The following is a 27,882-nucleotide window of genomic DNA, read 5'->3' on the forward strand; positions in this document are numbered from 1 at the left end:
CTTAGGATAGTCAATATTTATGTTTTTTTAATGCTGACGGTACTTTTTATCATTGAGAAATTACTCCAAAGTGTTGCTGCCTTAAAGTTCTTAATTCTGACAAATATGCCAATATTACGTTTTCAGAAAATGAATTGATATTCTTTGTTTTCCTCCATGCCATGAATTTCTCATACGTATTTTCATACACGCTCAATGATTTTTGGGGTAATAAAGTCTTACTAGCCTCATTGGCTGCATCCATAACATCCGGCGGGGTACTTCGTATATCTGAATGATCAGAATCCATTATAATATAATGTTGAAATATTAATAATTAACTCTCAACAATGAGCTCACAACAATAATGATCAAGCTATTTTGACAGTTTATTTATGATTTATTGCTGCTCTTAAACAAAAGATGCACTAAGGCCGCCTATCAGCGAAATATTCATGTATTAGGTCTTATGGACAGACTACAATGTATTTCTTATGAGTATATTTCACGCACTGGTAATAAAAACACTTGAATGTACCATGTTATTCTTATGGGTTTATTTCACGCCCTAGGGCGTAAAAATAATTTCACGCACAAGGGCGTGAAATTACATTTTACGATTCGTAAACGGTGTGTGAAAGTACTATTTCACGTACGGGAGTAGAAAAAATATTTTTAACTTTTAATTCGATGTTCTTTAAAAGCGTGTTTTTTAGTTTTTTCAACTTCATTTATTTTATCTGAACTTTGGGATCTATCAACCGTATATTGTTTAGAAAACTGACCATTGATATTTTCCGATTCTGGAGAGGGAGTCTGAAAATCAGCTACCAAGCCCAAGGCAGCTGGCGCGCAAAAGAGGGTTACAAATGAGGCAGCAGGCGCGCGTGTTAATGAAAAAAATCCTTTTTTCAAATGAAAAATACATGTAAAGTGAGTTCGAATTATATCAAGGAGGTTGCGTACAGCGTCATACAGATTCAAATATTTCAAAAGTATATTAGGAACCACTCACCTCAAAATACTTTTTTTAATTAGCTTAAAAGAATAACGAACGAAAAATACTAGTATTATTGTGAAAAAAGCGTGGGCGCATTGTTCCATATTTTTTGTACATCAAGCGCCCTCGCTTTTTTCACAGTAATACTAGAATTTTTCATTCGTTTTTGTTTTGAGCTTATTTAAAAAAATACTTTTAACTTTTTAGTTTGATGTTTTTTAGTAGCGTGTTTTTTAGTTTTTCAAACTATATTTTTAGCATGTATTTTGATGAAACAGCTTCCATGTCTAGGTTGTTTTTAAAACTAGAGAAAGGCACAAAATTCGTTTTTCCATCAATTGACTGTTAGTTTTTAGGTTGAAACCAATCAAATATTTTGGTGAGGTCTTCTTCAGCTTTTTGTTTTTCATTTCCTCCACGTTCGGCCTCATTCTGGAGTGTCCTTGTCTTCTAAGTTATTCATCACCCGGTCCAGCTCTACATGAGGCAAATACAATCATTTCTGAATTCCAGTATGAATATAATATTTTGGTTTTTGGATATCTAATATTCTATTTGTAGTGAAATCCCCAAAGAAACAAAAAGCTATTTCACATTTGGCGACGTTGAAAGTTGGCTTCGCAACACACTGTTTTTGGAATCCTTGTTTTAAAAAAAAGTTAAAATATACCATTAACAAGCTGTCACACCCCTACGAACGACAACCCTCAGAAGTTGAAACTTGTGCGAGCTGAGGACTGACGAGGTCTTACCGTTCAACGTGTGATTCCGGGCACAGGCTGGCCGATAGCAAGTGAGAATCGATCGTTTAGTCTGCAGCTTGAACCACCGACTTACACATCGCCAGAATGAGTAAGTGAACAAAGCACTCACGATGTTTGAACGTCTTCGTAAGAGGTGTCAGCAAGCCAAATTCTTTCACTTGTATATTAATTCTACCAATTCTCAAGACAAAAAAATATCATGCCTGAGGTCAATTCGAAACAATTAGTATTTATTTCATTTACATGCATTTCACTGAAAATTCCAGGACCGCCTTCAAGTACCAATCCGTCTCTGTCGATTACTAAATCGTATAACACTCTATCAAATGTCTTTTCGCTCAATTGAAGAGCGAGTGAGTCAGCCCTGTGTATCGTAGCATGTAGATAATCTCGGTGGGGTTGCGATATATGACTTATAGTTCCGGTATTGCACGCGGCTGAGATGTTCCGGCCACGTGCCCGGATTTGATAGTTCGTGTCAGCTGATCATACAAGTAAAGCCAGTCAAAGACGTTTCCCAATGGACTTTTCTGCACAGCTGGCTATATAAAAGCCATACATTATATTTACAGTGCCCAGAACTATAGTAATGACGATGGTAATAATAATAATAATCACACTCTAGAATTAATTATTTAAGATAATCAGAAGTTACTGGTTAAATATAATATATTGTTTGGCGCGAACAAAAATTAAACATACAGAGATTTATATGTCGCCAAACCAGAATATAATGGAGGAATACGTCAAAATGGAAATGTTGTTATTATTGATCATTGATATATAAGTATAGATACTTCTCACTGTGACCTATCGGTTTTTAATTTCTTTTTTTCGTTGATATCAGGTAGCAAACATGTAATTGGGTTAACTACTCTGTATGTCGCAACTATTCTCATTGATCGATTTGTCTGTTTTACAAAGAGTTCTGCTACCAGGTCTTCCTTAGTCTCCTCAGGTCCTTTTCATCTAGCTACAGCCAGATATGATAATTCATTTCTAACATAGTATGGCTGAAAATCATATCAACTCAGTCTACGTAGAACGTTTAAAATTATACCTTTCACAATATCCTCATTATCGTAAATTCTTGCATGTCAGATAGATTCTTCTCTCTGTAGAGTAGGGAAGGTGAGTGTAAGCCCACGCACTTAGGCCACATGTGACCCATTGTACATTTTCCCAGGGAGTTATCCTCCTAGGTCATCGTCCATCCTGTCCTTTCAAGGAAGGTGGACAGGTCGCTGGGAGACATTTCATTTATATCGGCAGGTGTAGGCCAAGACTCGCCGAAGACTTGACGATAACTCCGGGCACTCGCACAGGACATGCCTGACAGTCTCATCTTCCTGTTCACACATCCTGCATAGAGGTGTGTCCACTAGCCCCATATTATTGAGGTGTTTTCTTAGTTGACAGTGGCCAGTCAGAAATCCTACTATAAGGCGTAGATTTTTCCTGGTCATTGCCAGATATTCCTCCTTCAGCGGCAACTTCCCAGGGTCGCCCAAGGTGATCCTGGCAAGATTACATCCTTTGATTCCATCCCATCTCTTTGAGGATTGAGCATGGGTGTAACATTTGAGTAGTTCCGCAATTGTCGAAGTCATGAGGCCGTGGGTGCCACTGGGTCCTAAAATTCTTAGTCCAGCCGCTTCCTTGTCTGAAGAGTCGGCAATGCGAATACCTTTACTCCTGCCGTGCCCTTTAACCCACCTCAGGATAATGTTATTATCTACCGAGGTGGCACTCTAGTACTATCCCTAAGGTAACACGCTGTCTGTTCAAAGCTAATAGTGCTTGTCTGCTATCAGTGCAGATTGTTATATGTTCTTGCCAGAAATTCCTTTCTTCGTTATTTCTTTCGTGGCGATTGAGATACCAGCCAGTTCTGTTTGGACCACGCTGGTATTTCTTCTCGTTCCCCACTCAATCCTTAGGCTTAGTGACCTGGAGTACACTCCACAACCTGAGCCTTCTTTCGTTTTTGAGCCGTCTGTATAAATCCGTATTGCATTTGTAGCATCTGGCTCTGTGTTCTGCTTAATTTGTATTTTGTAGGGTTTATTAAACACAAACCTGGGTTCAGTTGCATCACGTGTTGCCTGTAGCAGAGGTTGCGCAGTAAGCGCTTCCCGCCATAGGCACAGCCACAATTGACCCATTCCTACTTCAAGGTTTACACCAGCCGTGCGTTATCGTAACATGGTCATTAACGCGACTTCCTTAACGTACAGATCCAGAGGGGTCAGACCCGTGATTAATTCCATTGCCGCGGTTGGTGTTTTTCTCATGGCTCCTGTGATGTTTAAACAAGCCAGACGCTGTATTTGATATGATTTTTGGATGGCCGTTGCTTGTAGAACTTTCGGTCCACATGCAATGGCTCCATACGTTAACATAGGTCTTATTATTGCAGGTGACCACACGGGGTGAAAGACCCCATGCGCGTCTCACTGTCCTCCGAAATTGCTCATGAGCCACGTATGCTCTTTTTGCTCTACTCTGTAGATGAGAGTTCCATGTTAGCTTCTTGTCGAAGATAGTACCAAGGTATTTACCTTTACCTTCAGAGAAGTTTAGTTTTCTTTCGAAGATTTCGGGAGGTTTTAAGCCCGTTAAACTTTTTCGTTCCTGGTGAAAAGGACCATGTCAGTCTTCTTGGGGTTGATCGACAGTGAGTGTTCCTTACACCATGTTTCTATTAATTTGCTCTATCGCTCTATCGCTCAGTGTGTTTACAAATTTGCCGGTCTGCAAGATAACTATGTCATCTGCGTATGCAATTGTGTAGAATCCAATTTTGTTAAAGTGAATAATTATGGTATCCAGAACTATGTTCCAGAGAAGGGGTGATAAGACCCCTCCCTGTGGACATCCCCTCATGACCAGTCCTTTCACTGTGATGTCTTCTACATTAATAGGTACTTATTGCTCTACTAGAGAGCATCTTGAGTATCCATTCTACTACTACCAGGGGTACATTCCTGGAGTGTAGTTGTTGGGTAATTGTTGGAAAGGTTATTTTATCAAATGCTCCCTCGATATCTATGAATATACCCAGGGTGGATTCTTTGTTGTCCAATGATCTCTCGATTCTGCCAACCACATGGTGAAGGGCCGAATCAGTAGACCTTCCCGGGGTATATGCATGCTGATTTGGATGAAGTGGGTTGTTAACAAGTACTTCATCTCTTATATACCGCTCACATAGCCTCTCCATGGTTTTTAAGAAAAACGATGTGAGACTAATTGGTCGGAATGCTTTTGGTAGGGTGTAGTCCATCCTACCTGGTTTGGGTATAAATACTACTCTTACTTCTCTCCACTTACTGGGAATATACCTCAGAGCTAGAGAGGCTCTGAATATTACAACCAGGTGCGGCATAAGAGTGTCCAGTCCCCACTGAAGTAGGGATGGTGTTATACCGTCAGGTCCTGGTGACTTGAAGGGGGAAAAGCCCGATATAGCCCATCTTATTTTGACCTCATTAATTACTGAACTAGCATATTGCCAGTCGTATTGTGAGGGTGTTGTTGGTACATCCTTCCAGTTCGTCGTTCCAGGAAAGACAGAACCTGGGAAGTGAGTTTCCATCTCAGCACTCTCCTGGAGGTTGGCGGCTTTGCCGCCATTTTCCTTCGTCAGGATGCCGATACTCCTATGGTGGTCATTTGAGAGTGCCTTCTGTAGCCTAGAAGCTAGTGGTAAGTCTTCGACTGCTCCACAATAGGCTCTCCAGGCTTCTCTTTGCTTTCGTCTGCAGACTTTTTTGAACTCTCTGAGGTTGGCTTGATATATACCCCAGTCCTCTTCGAGTCTTGTACGTTTTGCCTTGCTAAAGGTCGTTCTCCCTGTCTTCCTGAGGTGTTCCAATTCAAGGCACCACCATGTGTTGGTTGTGCCATTTGTTTGAGCCATCCTCATCGGACAGGATTCCTTATAGGCATTGTCTATTTTGTTGTGGATAGACACCGTGTACCTTTCCAGTTCTTCATTTTCGCCAGGAGTCAGGACCTCTGTTTCCCGCAGAGCTCCTCTTAAGAGTCGATTGTAGAGAGCTACATCCGTCCTCTTCGGTTCACGGGATTTTACAGTGGTCCTGAGATCCTGGTTTACCGTATAGGTCAGCCAGCGGTGGTCTGACATAGAAATATGGTCCGAGACTTGCCAGTCTTGGATTCTGTTTGATATTTTGGCTGTCGTAAGCGTGATATCTATTAATGTTTGGCTACGGGCGTTAATAAATGTTGGCTCCGTGCCTCTGTTCTAGATTGTTAGATCTTTCTGTATTATATATTCATATAGTGACTTGCCTCGGGCGTTGATATCCTTGCTGCCCCAGCTCAAGTGGGAGAGTTTGAGTCGCAACCCAATATGAGCTCCACTCTCTGGTTGAGGCAGTGATCCACAAGTACCTCCATTTCTCTGGTCGGTGGTAGGGTGGCTGCATCTGAAGGGAGGTACACCGATGCAATATTCAACGCCATATATTTGCCTTTTCCAACTGGACTTTCAACTTTAACCGCAGTGAGGTCTGTGGTGCTGAATTGTCCCATAGGAAACGCTCTGTATTTCCTAGGTTGCTGGTTGCTTGGTAAGCTAAAAATTTGACCAGTTAGGCTACTGAAACCAGTAATTTTGGTCTTTATTATCCAGGGCTCCTGGATCAAAGCTATTGCCTCCTCCAATAAATCAAGGTGGCGACATAGTGTTGCCGTAGCCGCCTTTTTGTGTTGGAGGTTGCATTTTTTCCCAACGTCCTGGCAGATAGATTCTTATACCAATTGCCCTTAAAACATTGACAATTCCTCATTTATGATTATATATGAGATATTACTGTTAAGGAAAGAGTAAGTTAATTTCATTTTTATATTTTACATGCACGATATCTTGTGACTAAATGAAAGAATGACTGACATTCTAATTTTTTCCATCAGTGTCACCGATATCGACTGTTATAGTCATTAGCCTCTTATCGTGGGCAGGTTATATTAATGACTGCCCAAGACATCTAGGCATGGCTAATCAAGTCCTATGAAAAAATTTTCGTTAGAGAAATGTTTGGTAGAAGTTAGGTTCGAATCCATGATCTTTCCCCCACTATTTCTCCATTGATTCATTTCATTATAAGATGAGATACTTTTTTCAGTTCGCATATACGTGTTGTATATGTGTGGAACATTCTGAGAATTTCCCACCCCAATTTACCTCGTTTGTCACGCATTTCAAGCTGCTTCAACAATAAAAGGGTCCTTATTAAATCATTGAGTAACTAGATATTGACTCCTGATAAGTCTTAAGGTAAGTTTTATAGAAAATAATACAAATGATTAAATTATGAAACAAAAACAACAAAATTTAATGGCGCTCTGGGGCGATTTGATTAATTCCAGTGGAGCATTTGCTTTTTCAGCTACAGGAAAACCTTGAAAAACCTGCAGCACCACATCATCTGAAGATCTTGATCGGGCAATAACCTCTATCTCATAGAATAAAATGTAGGGTGTCCAAAGAGAAGGCTTCAATAAATTCAAGATATTGCCAGAATATTTGGTAACACGACTATCGTCAAACTGGAACCACTCCGTTTCGACTTTGATCAATGCGTGATAATGATCAGATTCAACGCTAGATTCAAGTGTACATCTATTTCGAAATTTCGCAAGAGTTTGGTGCTTCCGTCAGAGGTTGAGTCATGTTTGAAGATCATCAGTGTTATTATTAGATTGACAGGTGCCTCAGCTATACTCGTTGTTTTATAATAGTCAGTTAGTACTCATGTATGGAGCTTCGCCCCCAATCATACCCTGAAACTGCTGGATTCCATCCAGAAAAGAGTCATCCGCCAGATTGGAGACGCTAACATCACTTGCAACCTTGATAGTCTGGAAAATCGAAGAAAGTTTGGAGAGTTGTCTCCTTTCTATAGATATTTTCACGGAAGTTTTCAAGTGACTTGGCACATTTGATTCCACCAAGAGCAGTACATATCAGAAATACGCGACAGACTGTGGCTGCTCATCGTTTTGAGGTTCAACTCAGTACACCTCGAACTTCACTGTTTAAAAACTATTTTATTTGGAGAACGGCGTTTATGTGGATAAACTTCCTGATAACGTTTTTCCAAATGGATTCAATCTCCAGCAATTCAAAAAAAACTGTTGTGTATGGATTCTAATTACATGTATTATTGCCTGACATCAGGCAAATTTCTTCTTGTCAAGCGTTTTGGGAATGCCATGCTCCAGAAAAAAAAATCACTTCAAGAATGCTTGCTTATTCGATTTTTTTTCAAATTTGAGTGATAGAATCATGATTCACTTTAGCAAACAAAATTGTTTGGTCCCATCGCATTCGCCAAAAATTTAAAATTCACAGCATGACACATTATTTTCAATAATGTTATTAACACAGTTTTAAAATTTGATTTTGAACAATTTGAATACTTTCAAGATTTTCATCATAAAGTATCCATTCAATATTTCGAAATTTATCATTTGCGGAGCCTGTACGGCACAGGCTTCGAAGAATGAAAGTTTGTATAATAGGCAACCATAGCTGCTTGATGTGTCCATTATTTTTTTCAGTCTCCTCATAAAATACAAAAATACAACTAAATCAAAGAAATTCCAGTACGGTTCTTGTTTGTCAGCATTAGACATAATAACCTGAAGGAAAAAGCTGTGCAATTTTTTCAGCAGCAGTCTAAAATTGATGTCACATTCCATAAACGGTCAAGAGTTTCGGAAATGCAATGCTCCAGAAACAGACATCAGTTCACTTATTCGAATTTTTTTTCAAATTTGAGTAAAATAATCGTGATTCACTTCATAAAAAAAAGTTTAGCCCCAGCGCATTCGCCACACATTTTGAATTCACAACATGGAAAATGATTTCGAATAATTTGATTAAAACAGTTTCAAAATTTGATTTTGAACAATTTAAAAACTTCCGTATTGAATCATCCATTCAATATTTCAAAATTCATCATTTGCTCCGAAGAATGAAAGTTTGTATAAAAGGCAATAATAGCTGCTGGAAATGACCATTTTTTTTCAGTCTCTTCATACAATACAAAAATTTAACTGAATTGAGCGAATTTCAGTACGATTCTTGTTTGCCAGCATTAGACATAATAATTTGAATCATGTGACCTTCTACTTACTCGATGACTTATAATTTTATTTTACCTTGGTTTAGATTTGAACTGATCAAAAATTTTTGAACATTATAGAATAAAATTTTACCAACTCATTGAATATACGTGTAATAAAATAATTACCAATACCCACGTTAGATCCATTAATTTCCAAGCATTCCAAAAGATTAAGTTTTCAACCTTTCTTTCCCAATACTCCATAGTCGTGGTTGAACTCATGACTCTTTGCCAAAAGACAATTTGCAAATGTGGAATTGGTCTTCACATTCAGGAAACTATTTCCAAGTTCTTTTATTCTTAAGTAAAACTTAGGTAAAATGAAATTATCAGTCATTAAGTCATAAAGACTGATAATCAGTCAATTTGAAAACGCCTGAGGAAGCTATTGTGTAGCAAAACACTCGTTGTGGTTTGTAAACTGTAAAATTTTGATTTTCCATTTTGTTATTAATAATCAAAGACGTTAAAAAGGGAAAAATTCAATTGAAGCAATGAAAAATATTTTTTTCATATTCAAATCTATTCGAATTCTCTTTATTCAAAGTTACATGAAAATAATTTTTATAGTGTTTAGCTCTATTTGTTTAAAAAATTGTTGTAGACGAATGTATTGCTTATAAGAAATTTGAACTTTTTTTTGGGTGATTTTCATCAGTGATAAATATTATGATTTTCAAAAATCGTTTCTTGAAAAAAAAAATGTCATTGCCTGAAAACGCATTTGTTGATTAACATTTTTTTTGCTACTAAATATGAATATTAGGGAATGATTTTTATTTAAATCATAATTTATATTTCTTTATGATATTCTGAAAAAAAACCTTTTTTTAATTTATATTTTCTTTATTTTTTTTAATAAACAATTTGTTTGAAACAAATTAATTTTTACTAAAAGCAACCAAGTATCGCTTTTTGTGTGAATTTTTTTTTATCTATTCATTATCTATTTCTGATACATTTTTTATTATTTATCTATTTTTGCGTTTGCCAATTCCTCATGGTTTTCAATCATTGAGACAAATTATAGATTCAAAATTGACAAAAATTGACAATTTTAAATCTGTTATAAATTAATACAACTATAAAAATTATACTTTATTTTATAATTACTTGTAGTTAATAGAGTACTTTAGATCACAAAATTATAAATGATTTTTTTTTCCAATAATTTAAGAAATAATTGAGTTGAAAAGTCGTATAAATGATGTATCGAGTTTTTTTTTTAATAATTGTCAAAAAATTGCTGATTAAAAGGGGTAGAGCAATTGTTTGAAATATTATTTATTTATTATTAAAAAGAGAACAAAAAAGATTTGAAGTGTCTTTGTCGTATCTTAAATAGATTATGAGTTATAAAGATTTAAAAGCCTTGAAAAAACCGATTCAGGGGGTATTTTAGTAAACAATTGTTGAAAAATTTGATAAATACTAGGGTTAGTTTGAAACTGATTGTTTAATAAATGAATAAAGAGAATATAGATTGAAAAAAAGTTTTTTTTGAGAGTATCAAAGATAAATAGAAATTATGATTTAAAAAAATCGTTGCTTGATATTCATATCTATTAGCAAGAAAAATGGTTAGTCAACAAATGCTTTTTTAAGCAATGAATTTTTTTTAAGAAACTATTTTGTTTTTGAAAATCATAATATTCATCACTGATGAAAAATGAAAAAAATTCAAATATCCTACAAACAATACATTTGTTTACAAATATTTTTTAAACGAATAGAGCTAAAAATTATGAAAAATAATTTTAATGTAACTACGAATGAATACGAATAAATTTAAATAGAAAAAAAATTCATTGTTTTAGTGGAATTTTCTACTTCTTAACGTCTTTGAATATCATCAACAAAGTGGAAAATCAAAATTTTTCAATTTTTCCAACGGAAATCTTTTTTGAAGGCTTTCAAGGAAAAGCTCCAAAAAGTGAAAAAAATTTGACGTTTTTAGTTAAAAAATTATCAGGGTTTTTATGTAAATTTGAAACTTGTAAAAATTAGTTAACTAACATATCTAATAAAATAATCACGGGAAATTTTTTTTTCATGGATTTTTGTTTATTCAAGTGCTTAGAAGGTATGTGAATTTTTTTGTTTCTTAATTGATATTCAATGAGTTGAAATAATTTTTATTTTTCAAAGGTCCGTATCGGTCAGCGCGTGCGAGACGCGTATCGCCCGCTTTTAACGCTATTTTCGCCTCTCGAATACTTTTACCATCAACGCTGGTGTTCCCCAGGAATCTATATTGTCTCCAACCCTCTTTTTATTGTATATCAACAAATCATTGGAAAAAACCAAGAATCCAATATATTGCTTCGCTGACGACAGCACACTTGTCTCATCATTTCATTTGGATTCCAGGACATCGGCTGCGGATGCACATCTTCACCGGCAGCAGGACGTTGAATATCTTAATGAGGATCTAAAAGTAACATCGAATTGGGGTGAAAGTAACCAGGTTCAATTCAATGCCACAAAAACCCAGGAATCGGTTTACTCCAAGAAGATAAATGTCTCCGAACCGGATATAATAATGTCAGGTCAGACAATTCCGCTTTCTGCTTCGTTAAGTTTGTTGAGGGTTAAAATGGACACCAATATGTCTTGGCACAATCATGTCGCTAGAATGGCAAAGACTGCTTCTCAAAAGCTTGGAACACTGTTCCGAACCAGAAAACTGCACACACCTCAGCTACTTTTGATGCTCTATAAAGCTCAGATTAGACCTTCTTTGTAGTATTTTCCTCATGTGTGGAGCTCTGCCCCCAAACATACCCTGAAGTTGCTGGATTCCATCCAGAAAAGAGCCATCCTCCTGATTGAAGAGGCGAACATCACGTGCAACCTTGATAGCCTGAAACATTGGAGAAAGGTTGGAAATTTGTCTCTCTTGTATAGATACTTTCACGGGAAGTGTTCAAGTGACTTGACACATTTATTTCCACCAAGAGCGGTATATATCAAGAAAACGTGACGGACTGTGGCTGCTCGTTGTTTTGACGTTCAACTCAGTACACTTCGAACTTCACTGTTTGAGAACCCTTTCATCTGGAGAAGTGTGTTTATGTGAAACACACTTCCTGAGAACGTTTTGCCAAATGGATTTAATCTCCAGCGATTCAAATCCAATGTGAATCGTTACTTTCGCACAGGCACCGCTCTGACATCGCCCTAAGGATTTTTCTGCAGTGCTTGTGTTTTGTCCTTTAAAAAAGGAACTGCAGATTCATTGATGTGAAAATCAATCAGTTTGGTAAGTAATAAATTGTTTCGAAAATAACTGAATTATATATAATGGTTATTGTTCAATTAGATCAACATTTTAGTCAAAATTACCTCAGAGGCACATTGGTTCAATGTTTGTCATAATTGATGAAGCAACAGTGATACACATGTATTTATGGTTCTCTACTTAAAAGTGATTTCAAACTGGCGTAAGTTGTTGTATTTAATTTGAAATTATTATCAAATTACGAAGAAACTTACAGTCTACCAATTGGTAGAATTGCCCTGCCAATGAACTGCCTAAGAAGTTACTTACATTGATATATACAAATCAATTCAAATAATAGATTTCTCAACTGTTGTTTTCAAGCAAACAAAACCCTCTCTGTGAAAAGGGACAAACAGATAAGTATTGAATTCCTTAGAAATAGTACAGGAGGCTCATTCGAAATACTCGATATATGTTCGAAATTAAAAAACAAAATAAGCAACTTGTAGAACAGGTCGAAGATCTAAAACAAGAATTGAAAACTTTCAAGACGGAAGTGTACACGTAAATCAGTGAAATAAAAGAAGAATATAATATTTTGAAAGAAGAAAATAAAAATTCAAAAATAAAACTCTGAAAGAAGAAAGGGACTAGAGAATAATGAAAAGAGAAATGAAACTTTCTATGTTTTTACCACTTTTATTTGTAACTAACGTTACTGCAGTTTCGTCATATAAAGACATATTCAAACTTATACAGTGTCACCGATAAAGTCCTCATCAAATGGGAAATTTTTTTATTTATCGTTTTATGTGAAATTTGATTTTGGCAGTAGATTTTGCTTAAGAAATGACGTCAAATGGCGCCTACAAAATAGGTCACGTGATTTCCTTAACCTGTCAAAATTGACATTTAAAAAAAGAAACATCGAAAAATGACATTATTCTTCAAAATATCCAAAAATATCAAAGGATAAAAACATTTTCTTTTGTAATTTTATACCCACACACCAAGTTTCAAACCCATAATAAGTATTTTATATTTTCACTATTTTTCCGCATTCCTGCTTTTTCTACTTATCAAAATTTAAGCACACCTGTACTAAATCATTTATTTTAACTAAACTCGTCACCGAATTTCTTTTTTTGTAATATAATAATATTTTAAGATCCTCTTTGATGTTAAAAACAAATTTTGAAAAATAAAAGTTGTCAAACTTGATGCAAAGTTCATCTAGTTTCAACGGGGCTTTCAAAACTATACAGTACTTGAGTTTTTTAATGAGTAAATGGCCTCACAATATGAATTAGAACAAAACGGAACATTAGGAAACATCATTTCGTGATTCTTGAAGCCCATTCAATAAAAGAAAAAAACTCATAGTAGTTACATTTACCTACTCCGGTAACAACACTAATTTCAAAAAACTGGGTAGGCTGTGAAAAAATATGAAACTACATAATGTGTTTTAGAAAACGTCACAGTCACTGAATAAATTAATGCCCGTTAGTTCAATGTAATGTATGAAAATTAAAATAATATGTTATCTTTACAAGAAAAAATTGAAATTGTGCTAATTTGTGGTGAAAACACATTGCATCGACAAGTGGCTGATATTTTTAACGCAAGACATCCTGGTAGACATGTACAGCAGTCCACTGTAAGTAGGATTTTAAAAAAATTTAAACTGACTGGTTCAGTTGAAAATACTTTTAAAAAACGTCATAATCCATCACGCAATAATGATGAGGTTCAGTTGGCTGTCTGCCTGGATGTTATCGAACAGGGAAAATCAAGTATTACCAATATTGTAGATAGAACTGGCGTTACAAGAGAAAGCGTAAGAGCAATTTTACATAAAATTAAATTCAAACCCTACAAACCCAAATTTATAAATACCTTAAAGGAAAGAGATTTCGATGTTCAACTAGATTTCTCTTTCTGGTACCAAGGAGAAGTAGAATTAAACAGAAAATTTCCTTACAAAATCCTATGGACCGACGAAGCTACCTTCACATCGAACGGCGTAATCAGTTCCCAGAATTGTAGGTGGTGGGCTCAGGAAAATACTCATTTTGTGATAGAATGTCGGGACCAATATTCATTTAAAACAAATGTGTGGTGCGGTGTTTTAAATAATCAGGTAATGGGACTATCGTTTTTTAGACACAATTTAACTTCTCAGGATTATTTGCAATTTCTAAATACTGAGATCAGTGATATAGTGGACAATATGCCGGTTGAAATAAGACACAGTCTGTGGTATCAATGTGACGGGGCTTCTATTCATAGTTCAAGACAAGTCAAAGAGAAACTATTAGAAATGTTTAGGGGCAAAGTTATTGGGCGAAATATGGAGCAAATATGGCCGCCTAGGTCGCCAGATTTAACCTCACTAGATTTTTTCTAGTGGGGTTACTTAAAACAAATCGTTTATAAATAAAGACCTTTTCGTGACGTGAATCACCTAGAAACTGTTATTAGAAACTCTATTTCAAACATAAACCCTGTGAGTATCAGCAACTCAATAAAAGATGTATCAAGAAGGACAATTATCTGCATAGAATGCGATGGAAGACATACAGAAATGTAGTGTATTTAATGTCGTGAGTCTTTTTTTCGTGTTTTTTTGCTATTAGGTATAGGTACATGTTTATTTTCAGTTCCTTTTAATTAAGATTAAATTCCACTGTATTTTTTGTTAAAAAAACAATAAACACTCTAAGATATTGTTTCCTAATGGTCCGTTTTGTTCTAATTCATATTGTGAGGCCATTTGCTCATTAAAAAACTCAAGTACTGTATAGTTTGGAAAGCCCCGTTGTAACTAGATGAACTTTGCATCAAGTTTGACAATTTTTATTTTTCAAAATTTGTTTTTAACATCAAAGAGGCTCTTAAAATATTATTATATTACAAAAAAAGAAATTCGGTGACGAGTTTAGTTAAAATAAATGATTTAGTACAGGTGTGCTTAAATTTTGATGAGTAGAAAAAGCAGGAATGCGGAAAAATAGTGAAAATATAAAATACTTATTATGGGTTTGAAACTTGGTGTGTGGGTATAAAATTACAAAAGAAAATGTTTTTATCCTTTGATATTTTTGAATATTTTGAAGAATAATGTCATTTTTCGATGTTTCTTTTTTTAAATGTCAATTTTGACAGGTTAAGGAAATCACGTGACCTATTTTGTAGACGCCATTTGACATCATTTCTTAAGCAAAATCTACTGCCAAAATCAAATTTCACATAAAACGATAAATAAAAAAGTTTCCCATTTGATGCGGACTTTATCGGTGACACTGTATAAGTATGTATAAGTTTGAAAATGTCCGTTTAGGATGGAACTGCAGTAACGTTAGTTAGATATAAAAGTGGTAAAAAACATAGAAAGTTTCATTTCTCTTTTCATTATGATTTCCTACCACGTTATAACGGCTACATCCATCAATTTATCGACTAGAGAATATTTCAAAAACTCAGTTCTGTAATTATTCAACAGTTACAAGTCACATTCAGAGATGATGAAATAAGAGATGCTTATAGACTGGGAAAATCAGATGGAAACAAAGTAAGACCAGTGTTTATCGAACTCGGACATGCTGAAATAAAAACTGTTATTTTCAAAAACTCAAGGAAACTAAAAGGTACTGGTATAAGTATTGTTCTAAACTATACGCGAGAACGATTCATTAGACAGATATTCTTGGTAACTCAACTGAAGAAAGTACTACAAGAAGGTCATTCAGGTAAATTAAGAGAAGTTTTTTTATCGTTGATGATACCTACTACACTTAGGAAGGAGCAGAAAAGAACGTATTTGGGGCCAACAAACAAGAAAAGAAGATAATGAAAAACGAAAGAAAAAAACACATCAGATAAAGAAGAAATGTCAAACAGAAAACTGAAAAATGTAAGGTCTACGTCAAAACATTTGAAGAGACAATAATTTTAAAGGACAGTCTTTGCTGATTAGTTAGAAACAAAACTTAGGAACTATATTTAGGTAGTCAGCAGAACAGAAGTGTACTTTTATAACACAAGTTTATTCCGATATTTCGATAAAGTTGATTATCATTATCAAGGAAGAGCTACAAAAAAGTGATAAGTACCACAATATAAAATTTGATACAAAAAGGCTCAACTTACTGATAGTGAGAATGGTCGTGTCGAAAAGAATGTTACATTAAAACAGTTGAAACATGTCAATAAAATAAAACAAGTCACCACATTAAAAATCACCAGTATTTTATAACACGATTTATATAACGATCTTATTATGTGAATTTAAATAATCTTCCTTATATCAGTGAGGAGTCAAACGGTTTTTAATGTAGTGACTTGTTTTATTTTATTGACATGTTTCAACTGTTAAAAAGTAACATTCTATTCGACACGGCCATCCTCACTAACAGTAAGTTGAACCTTTTTGTAACAAATTTTATATTATTGCATCACTTTTTTGTAGCTCTTCCTTGATAATGATAATAAACTTTATCGAAATACTGGAATAACTTGTGCTATAAAAGTATACTTCCGTTCTGCTGATCATATATATATATATATATATATATATATATATATATATATATATATATATATATATAAAGCGATGGGTAGTCTTGACTGACTAGTTAAGGAGAAATACGGAACAATGTTGGGGATGCATATAACTCTTTGTTATATGGTCGAGCTTTCGAGAATATTTATTCCCTTTATCAAGACATCTACAATAAATTGATAACATTGAAGCAAAATTGTAAAACAATAGATAAAAAAGTACTTACTAACTTGTGGTTATAGTAAAAAGTCGAACGTTTCACTGAGAAACACAAACTTAGTACTTTTCATTATGTAGAAAAGTGTCACACATTAAATTTTTATGGTTTAAAGAAAAAATGTATATAAAACTTATTCAGAAGTAACATTTAAAGGATTTGAAATTTTATTTTAACGGCCATGCATGGCACTTACTAGTGGCGTGGTAGCAACTAGAAAGAAAGGAAACAGGAAATATTTACAAATTGATAATTGACATGACATGTGAAGTTTTAAATTTGAAAATTGACAGTATAAACCAAAACAGGATTACCAAAAGGCACACCAACAGCAATGTTGACACTAGCAGTTTCAAAAAGTATCTGAATATAGATACAGTGCTGCCAAGTACTCATAAAGGAAGTGAATAACAAGACTCAGCACTGCTTCCAAACTCACACACTATCTGTTACTTTGGGAACCTGGGGGAATCAGTTCCAATTTCAAGATGTAATTATAAATATTAATCTTAGTCTTTTTGTTCATGTTGTTTGTATTCCTTTTGATAAAAAACATTTCTTTTAACAGCCGTTTCTGTAAGTTACTTATATATATATATATATACATATATATATATATATATATATATATATATATATATATATATATATATATATATATATATATAAAGGTAATAACTGGACGTAGCACTCAAGAAAGTGGCAAACCTTATAGACACGTGTAAGAATGGGCAACGCTTGGTTACCCAAATTTAGAAATACAAATGCACGGAGCCACCAGCAGGAGCCAACCGCACATTTGTGGTTTCAGTTAATATATCTTATGTTTACAAGAAAACTATCAAAATTACCACGGAGGAAGCAATAGCTACCTGCGTGACATCCGGGTCCAGGAAATTATACAAATATGATGTGTTTTGATGAGCAGAAAAATAAATGATAGCAATAATAACATCCGAAACGAACACATATTCAGATGATGTGGTGCTGCAGGTTTTTCCGGGTTTTCCTGCAGCAAATGCGCCACTGAAATCAATGAAGTCGCTCCGGAGCGCCAAATAATTTTTATTGTTGTTTTTATTTTCATCGTTGTTTTACTAAAAAAAATATACACAAAAAATTAATGTTCCTGATCAATTTTTGCAGTATAATATGGTTAGGTACACCCATGGACAGGGTCTTCAAAGAGTCTATATCGGATAAAGTATTTTCAAAATATTTGTTTACATTGTAATATTTCCTATGCTTCATACCAATGTTAATTTATTTTTCTGTAGCATGCCCTGGTCAGGCCCTATCCCCCGAAGCCCCGATACATTCGGGAGGGCGCGCCAGCATTATCAACCAACGGCCACTCCTCACACCGTGGAGTAAGTGATTATTGGGTCCGAGAATCATGTGCCCTGAGTTGAGATTTCTGCCTTAGTGCGGCAAGCCGGTATGATTTTAAGATTCGAGAGTATAGAGAGCATCATTCCACCAAAGACTCCAATAAGAAGAACAACCATCTTGAAAGAGTGGTCTGGATAGAGTCTGCGGAGTTCAAAGAGAAAATCTCCATATTTAATCTGTTTATTCTGTTTTTCCTCCTCTCTTGGGACAATATGCGTCTTGCCAGGATCTGAAAACTCCACGATAAATATCGTTTTGCTCTGGTGGTCGAGAAGGACTACATCCAGGCTTATTAGCGTGTATGAGCATGAGGGTGGGGAGAATAGTTCCAATAAATTATTATTATTATTTTTAATGGAGTAGTTTTAAATCAAGATTAGGGGTATTTATTAAAATAGAATGGTGTTTTCCTGCAGAATTAATGAAAAAATATGCAGTCAAAATATCGTTATTGTTTATCATTGAATTATTCCAATAAAAAATTTTTTTCGCTTTGTGTCACAGCAATTAATTGTTTCCACTCACATTCTGCTGACATTTGGTAATTCAAATAAATATATTTCGGAGTTTGCCCAAGACTTGAAAAATATTTAATGAAAAGTATCAACAGTAAGTGCAAAACTGACGTGGAATTTAATTTTTCTGACATGCTCGTACGGTATCCAAACGCAAAAATATTTCAAATAGTTTGTTTACCACCCGTAAACTGTTATAAATTCCACCGACCATTATACAAGATAATCCGACCATTTGAAACCATTCCGAATACCTTTCTCATTCCCAATATCCTGTTTGTGTTCAGAAAACACGTGAGGATATCAAAGAAAAGTTTACCTTCGAGGTAGCGACTTCACCTCAATGGCCTTTCACTACATGCACCTGCAATGCTACATTCGGGACTCTGGAAGCAGACGAAAAGGCATGGTCGGAGGTAAGGGGTGATATGGGACAATTTTCGTACAAAATTATAATACATTTATCAATATATTCAATTACTGGCGTTATGATGTAATAACGTTTTTCAGCTATATAATAGTTTGAATTTGGTTCCCTGTAGAGAAATACTTGAGATTGAATAAGAAATTAATAACAGAAATGGGTAATAATAAAACAATGTATCAAATATTTCTGAAAAAAGTATTTCATGAATACATTGATAGTTCTTCAAGGATTTTTTATCTTTTGAACTATTCACTTTTCCAGTATTATATGTATAAAAGTTAAATATTGTGAAGAAAGGGGTGAATGAATGAAGTCATTTAGGAAAATATATAGATGGATTAGATAATTTAGGAAATACTTGATACATGAATAGCATTTTACAAGTGTTGTTCATCACCAAGAATTTCAAGGACGAGGTTTTAACGATGAACGAGAACGAGAATGGTTCCTACTTATTGAGCAAACTCAAACAATTGTTTTCAAATCCACTAGATACTTCCGAATTCTTGGGGCTCTTGTGGAATACTCTTGCAGAATTGCAGAATCAATACTCCTGACCGCTCTTAATTGATTGATTCCATACAATCTATCTCATCTTGTGGTTGTAGTTCTTTTGCTGAAAAAAGCCTTACTTGTTTACTTTGTAGTAAGTGTTCAAGAGATAGAAAAAACGTATGTGATTTTCTGGAACTTCAACTAGGTTGATAACCAGTCCGTGCAAAGCTTATTGTTGAATCATCTGAAAATGGAACTTTTAGTGGCAACTGAATTGACAATCATGCGCCAAACTAACTATTATTTATGAAAAAAAGTATAGCTGAGGCAGCAGCCAATTTAATAATAACACTGATGATCTTCAAACATGACTCAATCTCTGACGGAAGCACTAAACTCTTGATGAACACTTCAATCTAGCAGACCACTATTATAATCTTCATGCAGTCATTGTTCATTGTGGTTCTGGCATTGAATCTGGTCATTATTACGCATTGGTCAAAGACGAAACGGACTGATTTAAGTTTGATGATAGTCGTGTCACTAAGTGTTCGGGCGATGTCTTGAATTTATTGGAGCCTTTGGAGACACCCTACATTTTTTGTTGTACTGTTTGGAACCTTTGGTGTAGTAATGAATATTACTGGAGTTTTTCCCAACAATAAATCGTTATTTTTACACCTCGACACGTTTTTCGATCACCAAGTGATCATCTTCAAGAGGAAGATAAAACTAAAACAGTTTTATTACCACTTTTATTTGTAACGAACATTACTGCAGTTTTGTCATATTAGGACATTTTAAAAGATATACATTTTAAATTTAATGTTCAAGTAAGTTTAAGTTAAGTTCAAGTGTGATGTATAAGTTTGAAAATGTCCTTATAGGACGAAACTGCAGTAACGTTAGTTACAAATAAAAGCGGTAAATACACAGAAAGTTTCAATTCTCATTTTTCATGATGGTTTCCCACCACGTGAAAATTATTTCAGTTCTTGAAGTCGTTTGCACTATTATTGAAAATGATTTTGAAAATAATTTTAGAATTACGTAGTTTTGGCAACCAGAAATGGTCTCTAGAATGATAAATAAAAAACAGTTCAACAAAAACTCAAGATGCTTCATCTGTTCCCTATTTTTTCACGTATATTAATTGTAATCAATTTAAATAAAATTAAAATAGTTACTGATTGACGTTCATTTTTCCAACATTTACCGTTATGTAATACGACATCACTTTTTTCCATTTCAATTTATTTAAATACTATTACAATGTTTTTGATATCTAAACTTCGTTTACAGTTTTCACTAGATTTCTAGCGAACTGCATACAAGAAACGACAAGTATTTGGTGTTTTTGAAAAAATAGCTGACCGACATTTAAAATGAGGTATCACTCAATCACTCATTTGAAATTTTAGGGGTTGTTTCCGCCGCTAGGGGTGAATGTAATTAAATAGAAAACTAATCTACAAAATGTCCCAACTAAAAATAAGTTTGCCGTGTTTTTGCATATTTTCAATACGGGACGGAATTTAGAATTAAAGAGGATGGTAGGTTTTCAAATTGACACACTGTATATCACATCTATCAATTCTAGAAAGTTATTTGTAGAATAATAACAACAGACCAATATAGACCAACAGACCAATATAGGTTTCAATCCCGTAAATTGTTTTTATTTATTTTCCTTCAGTCGATAAAGGACTAGAACATAAAACTATTTTGATGTTTTAAAATCATTAAATCTCATTGGAAGCTAATCCCCTTTTAGTGACGTTGTACCCGCACCTGTGAACATTGTTATGCGGACTAACTGATCCTGTCTGGCGATTTTGTTGAATCTTTGTGATTCTCCGTGGGGGGTGGCGCCGATAGCAACTTGTTTAAATGCCCAATATAGCTATACAGGTGTTTGGGCCATTAGTGCTAGACGCTACAAGTGTCTACCTTCCGAAATGTTATTATGAGAAATGAATAGTCAATTAGGCACTCGTATACTTTTGGGTCGTTGGGTTTTCAGAAATGTTTATGGATATGCGTAAGCGAGATTAGAGCGTGATTTTTGGCAGATTAGGTATCATTCAGGGTGGTTCCTCTTTTGAGCGACAGCTGCAAATTGATAAATTCATCATCTATAAATTCCTTTTCTGCATCTAATTTCAGTTTGAAAGCTGTAAGACTCTTTCTGTCAATACTTAAACTTTTTTATTTCAAAATGAACATGTAATGCAACAAGCTCCAAATGAAAATTTTGTGCAGATCGGTTGTCAAAAATAGTTTTTGATAGTTCAGACGTTCCAGTTCTACTCATGAATTATATCAAACAGTTCATACTAATCGTTTTTTCATTTATTTGCAAGTATTTTACTCATTTACTGAAAGTTGTTCTTTTGTCAAAGTTTCGTATCAGAAAACTGTTATTTTATCATCTATGTATTGTGAATACAACATAACTGAATTCAGGATGTGCTCTGACTTAGATGAAAATATATTTGTTATCAAAGAGACTCTAATAATTGTCAGGTTGGATTCCAAAAAAAGATTTTTAGAAGGAAAAATCTTAATATCCTATTCCAGAACCAATAACCTACATATCGAAAGGTTTGTTCTATAATTATACTTTGATTTTTTTTACCAACTCAAAACAAAATGGGTGCCTAACAACAACAAATTAATAAATCAAGCTATCTGAGTATCAAAATATTAATTTACTTTTTGTAAGCCGTTTCAGGCTCGCCCCTATAACTTTTTTGTTTCTCCCGGTAATGTGGAATTTCAGCAGTTTAAAAAGTACTGATTTCATTTCCAAATAAATCATTGAACAAAATCAATGAACGTAATTGTTGTTTCTTTCAATAAATTCATGGCTGAATGTGAATTTTTTCGTGTGGGTATATATCACAATGTGTGACGACGTGAATGACTCAGATGACAATTATTTTCGAATATATCGTGAATGATTCGTAAATTGATTTGGAATTTTGTTTGAAATTGAATTTTTCTCCAAAAATATTTCAGATAATGGAAATAAAGAATTCAAAACGGAAAGATTTTTTTTTGTCATTTTTCCAGATTTTTCATATAACAATGATTTATTAGAAGGTAATTAATAATTCAAACAACCCCTATATTAGAACATATAATGAAGTCTATGACATTCCTCTGATTTTTCGAATTTTCATTTGAATTTCCGATATTATTTATTTGCTACTTTTTCAAATAACTATTTTCAAAAAGAAAGATAGGATGAATCAAAATCTGCTTCAAATCAGTACCATATTAGACTAGAAAGAAACTGTTTTGAAAATTTGGAGTAGATTTCAGAAAGTGTAATTTATTGGAGGTTGTTTAACCTAAAATTACAGAAAAATTGTTGTGTATCTCACTATAAGTTTTTCCTATCAATTAATCGGTGTATCTTTTTTCTTGGAAAGCTATGAAACCATTTTTTTTTTCAGCAAGCCGAATGATTGCATTCTGCGGAGATCATCTGGTATATCATCATATAGGACTGGATAGGGGTAAGTAAACGAACTTTGACATTTTCGTTTTTAATTTTTGGAATGGTTGTAGTTTTGGCTATGAAACGTGTTTCATGTTTGTGCTGTATAGGCTCGTATTTGTGTTTGTTTTATGGTGGTGGAGGACTAGTAAAGTTGACGGACATCCAGAGCTTTTGCTTCAGTAAATAATGTTTCCGTTGGGTATTTATAGTTTTTGCGGACTATGATCTTCAAGATCCATTTTTGTAATGTCTCTAATGGTTTTAAGTAGGTCTCTGCAAGGTATCTATCTTTTTTTTAAGGGCAAAACACAAGCAGTACAGACAAATCCTTAAGGCGCTCTGAGAGCGGTGCCTGTACGAAAGTAGTGATTCACATTGGATTTGAATCTCTGGAGAATAAATCCACTTGGAAGTTGATTCCATATAACGCAGTTCTCAAATAAGAGATCTGGCTCAGATTGAATGCGAACTTTAACTGGTTCGTCTTCCATTTTCACTATTCACGTAGAAAATAATTTTATATAAATGTATGTGTTTTATAGCATATTTTGTTGATAATGCATGCTATACAAACCTAAATAAAAGTCCAAATTTGCCAATTGTTGACATGTTACCGTTTTTATTGTGAGGTTTATACAGTTTCAAGTCTTTTATACTAGACAAATGGTTGTTATCGAAACTAATGCATTTCATAGTACCTAAGTATATTTTATGTCGTGATTATAAATTCAACCTCAAATTGGGAATTGCACTGTCTAATGTTCCGCATACTGAATGTGAATATCCAGGTATTGGAATTGGTATATGGAATGCAAATCAATTTTATGCAATTGGCCAAACTGTAACATGGAGCTACACTTCAGTGATTTTCATAGATGAAAGCAATTCTCCTTCAAAAGATTAACTTGTTCTGATATCAAAATGACCATTTCTGTCGTTTTATGTACTCGATTTCTCTTTCCACTGCTGTCTTATATCCCATCAAATCTTATATTCCATCAATCGATGGAACCTTTGGAATAGAGTAGCGAGGAAATGCGAAAAGAAAGATTATTTGTTGAAATTCTTGTTAAAATTGTTCTTACCCTGAATATTATTCTTGACGAAACATTCTTCTTTCACAACGTTCCTACACCATAGGTTTCAGTGAATGCCGGCCAGATAACAACTACTTCGATGGCTAATACCACGCGGGACATTGAATTATATCCGACAGACATTTTCGCAAGATACCTGTCAGAGGATAGTCTTGCATATGATTCTCGTTCATCAAGCAACAGGATCATGATGAAATCAATCGAGTAGATCACCTCAAGACCGGTTTGAAGTATCACCTCTCATCAGTACAGCAAAAAATCCTACTCAAACAACAATTTGCCTTGCACTCGGCTGACTTCAACACGGCTCTACTGTATGTATGTATGAAACCTTCTTCAGAGCGAAATATTTCTCAGCTATGAACAGCCCCATCTCGTCAAAGCCCCAAGAGCGGGAAAGAAACATCCCATGTACACATTTATGGTTCGAGATTTCATTGGGAAACATTTTTTGTTTTCCTATCTTCTCGATACATAGTATATTGGTACATGGGATGTTTCTTTCCCGCTTTTTGGGCTTTTTGACTAGATGGGGCTATTACTACTCAACAAATATTTCTTTCAGACTGAGGCTTCATACATACAATCGAGCCACGTTGATGTCAGTCAAGTTCGAAGCATACTGCTTCTTGTGTCGGGATTTTCCCTGCACTGTTGAAAGGGAATACCTCCAAACCGGCCTGTAGATGATCTACTCGATTGATTTCGCATGGTCCTGCTGTTGGATGCACTAGAAGCATCTTCGAGACCATCATCTGTAAGGTTTCTTTAAATTACGCGAAAAAGTAGTTGTTTCTCGGCAGTTTTCCACCAAAACCAATTGTGAAGGTACGTTAGGATCAAGATGCATAGAAAACCCCTGGTGAGATCATTAAAACTTCTTTCCCATGTAAAATATTTTGTCAGAAACTCTCGACCTACGACACTCTTGATAAAGAAATAAATGAGAGTTCTGATGGATATCAGCCTTCCGTTCATAGAGGTGCTGAGTACTACTAGTACTGAGAACTAAAAGTACCTAGCACCTGAGTATACTAGTAGGTACTCAGCACCTCTGTGTGAGTGAGTGAAATATTTTTTACATTATAAAATTTCTATGCATCATGGTTAGTAGAGATGAATGTTCCGAGATGTCATTTTTTTTCATTAACAATGCATGTATGAAAATCTATTGACCGTATTGTACGATGGTCCTCCGTGTGAACCCCATCGCCTCCACGATCGACGCCGCCAATCTCCCGCGTTTGAAGGTATCCAAGAGCAATCCGCTTGAAATCGAATCGACCGTTTATTCCTCGTCGAGCGCAAAGGTGAGTCTGCGGTCCAGCAGCGAATCAAGCCGACGCAGCAAGAACAAGAGATGTGGGTGAGGCACGGCCGGAGGCGATCGGTTCACACGGTGGCCGGTGGCCGGTCGAGTGCAGGTGTGCGCCAGACTTGGCGGCGCCAGGGCTCCAATCCCGACGACGACGGCAATGCCGCATTCCTATTCATGCACACCTCGCTCTCCTGGCAGGACCGGACCTGAAAATTTGGAAAATGTAAAATGTGATACTGTAGCCGATTTTGACGAAATTTTCAAGAGAGCTCCAGGACACCGTGAAATTGAGAAAACAATGAAAATTTTTGGAAGGAGGTTATTTTAAGATAGTTTTCTCTGGGGGTCAGTCAAGTCTGGAAAAGGGTCCATATAAAAAATCATAAATTTACCCTACTTTTTCATTGTATCAGTAATTTGTATCTGAATGATAAAACCCTGAGGCGAGTACTTGGACTTACTCTGTGGACTCTTTATAAACACAGTCACAGGTGCGGATGCTATAATATTATTATAATTTCACATGTCGGATAGGGAATTTCATAAAAATTTCACTTTTTATTCGGAACGATAATTCGATACGATAATTGATTGTTAACATACTTGTGATGCACTGTTTGGAACCTTCGGTGTAGTAGTGAATATTACTGGAGTTTTTTCCCAACACCAAACCAAGAGGAAGATCTTCCTCTTCAGAAGGTCATCCTCGTTTCCTTCAGGTTTGGAGTCCAGCTCCCCTACCCTTTTGGCTGATTATTAGTCTCAAGAAGGACCAATGGGTTCAAGACTGATTGTATGACGGCATGAAGTCCTTAGACATCAGTGCCGCCCTTCACGGGATACCCCTACCTGGCTGGGGTGGGATGGATGAGAAAGTTATTCATCCGTTAACGGGGGACATGGGGGCCTCATTCGACAGAGTGTCGGGGCTTTCTATATCGGGAGGGGTTTCCCTAACTAACGGGTTTTCATGAGTTTCCGTTCTTTCAAAAATTCTCTCATTCCTCTACTGGATGGACTGCCGAATGGAAGGCAGCTGCAAATCTCTGCGGATGGCTTCATTCCGCATGAACCAAGGAGCATTCACAATCATCCTAATTAGCTTATTTTGCAACCTTTCCAAAATGGAAATGTTGAACGGAGCCGCTTGTCCCCAGATGCCTGAAGCATACATGATGACAGGCTTGAACATCGTGTTATAGATCATGATTTTGTTCTTCGTGTTCATTTTTGATTTTCTGTTGATCAGAGGGTACAGACTGGCTATCCGACCCTCGATCGGATAGCCAGTGAGCCTACGGTCTATTAGAAGGCCGAGGTACTTTACCCGCGCTTGCCAGTCAATCTCCCTTCCAGAGATTCTCACTTTTCTGGCCGGAGAAGATAGTAATCTTTCCATGGTTATCGCCTGAGTCTTTTCCGGGTTTACTCGGATCTTCCAATCGAGGTACCATCTTCCTCTTGGAGATGATCACTTGGTGATCGAAACGTGTCGAGGTGTTGAAATAACGGTTTGGTGTTGGGAAAAAACTCCAGTAATATTCATTGTTAATATGTTTGTAATTGTTGAAACATCGATTTCAACAGAAGACAACTCTATGGAATATCTTAGCTCTATTAGATATCTTAGCGACAGCTGTAAATAAATCTCTCATAAATGGTTTGTTGTGGTTTGAGTCATATCTATCAGATCGCGATCAAGCAGTGAATTTCAGAAGTTCATTTTCAGATAAAATGAGCATAAAATGGGAAGTACCTCAGACATCTGTCCTCGACCCTTTGCTGTTTTTATTATATATAAATGATCTGACTTATATATTGATTGAAGGCAAATTCACAGGTTTTGCCGACGACACGTCTATACTTTGGCATGGGAGAAGCACTGACGCACTAAAAATTAGGGTAGAGCATGATATAGGCAAAGTTAAATGTAACCTGGACCATATAATTCTTGAAGAACACATCATTCATCATAAACTAGAGAACAAATTTTTAGGCCTCAACACAGACAAAAAAATTAAAATTTGGAACGCATATTAGTATTCTATGCAAAAAATTATCCTTAAATTGTTATGCGACAAGGTCTATTTCCAATTCTTTGGACTATCACTCTGCTAGAAAAGCATACTTTGCACTTTTCGAATCCCACTTGAGGTATGGAGTTTGTTTTTGGGGAAGCAGCTGTCAAAACATAATGAGTTTTCACAATTCAAAAAACAGCAG

The sequence above is a fragment of the Leptinotarsa decemlineata genome, unplaced genomic scaffold, assembly GCF_025532065.1.
Source record: "Leptinotarsa decemlineata unplaced genomic scaffold, Ldec_3_MD MMD2_tig00000251_RagTag_RagTag, whole genome shotgun sequence".
NCBI classification, from domain to species: Eukaryota; Metazoa; Arthropoda; class Insecta; order Coleoptera; family Chrysomelidae; genus Leptinotarsa; species Leptinotarsa decemlineata.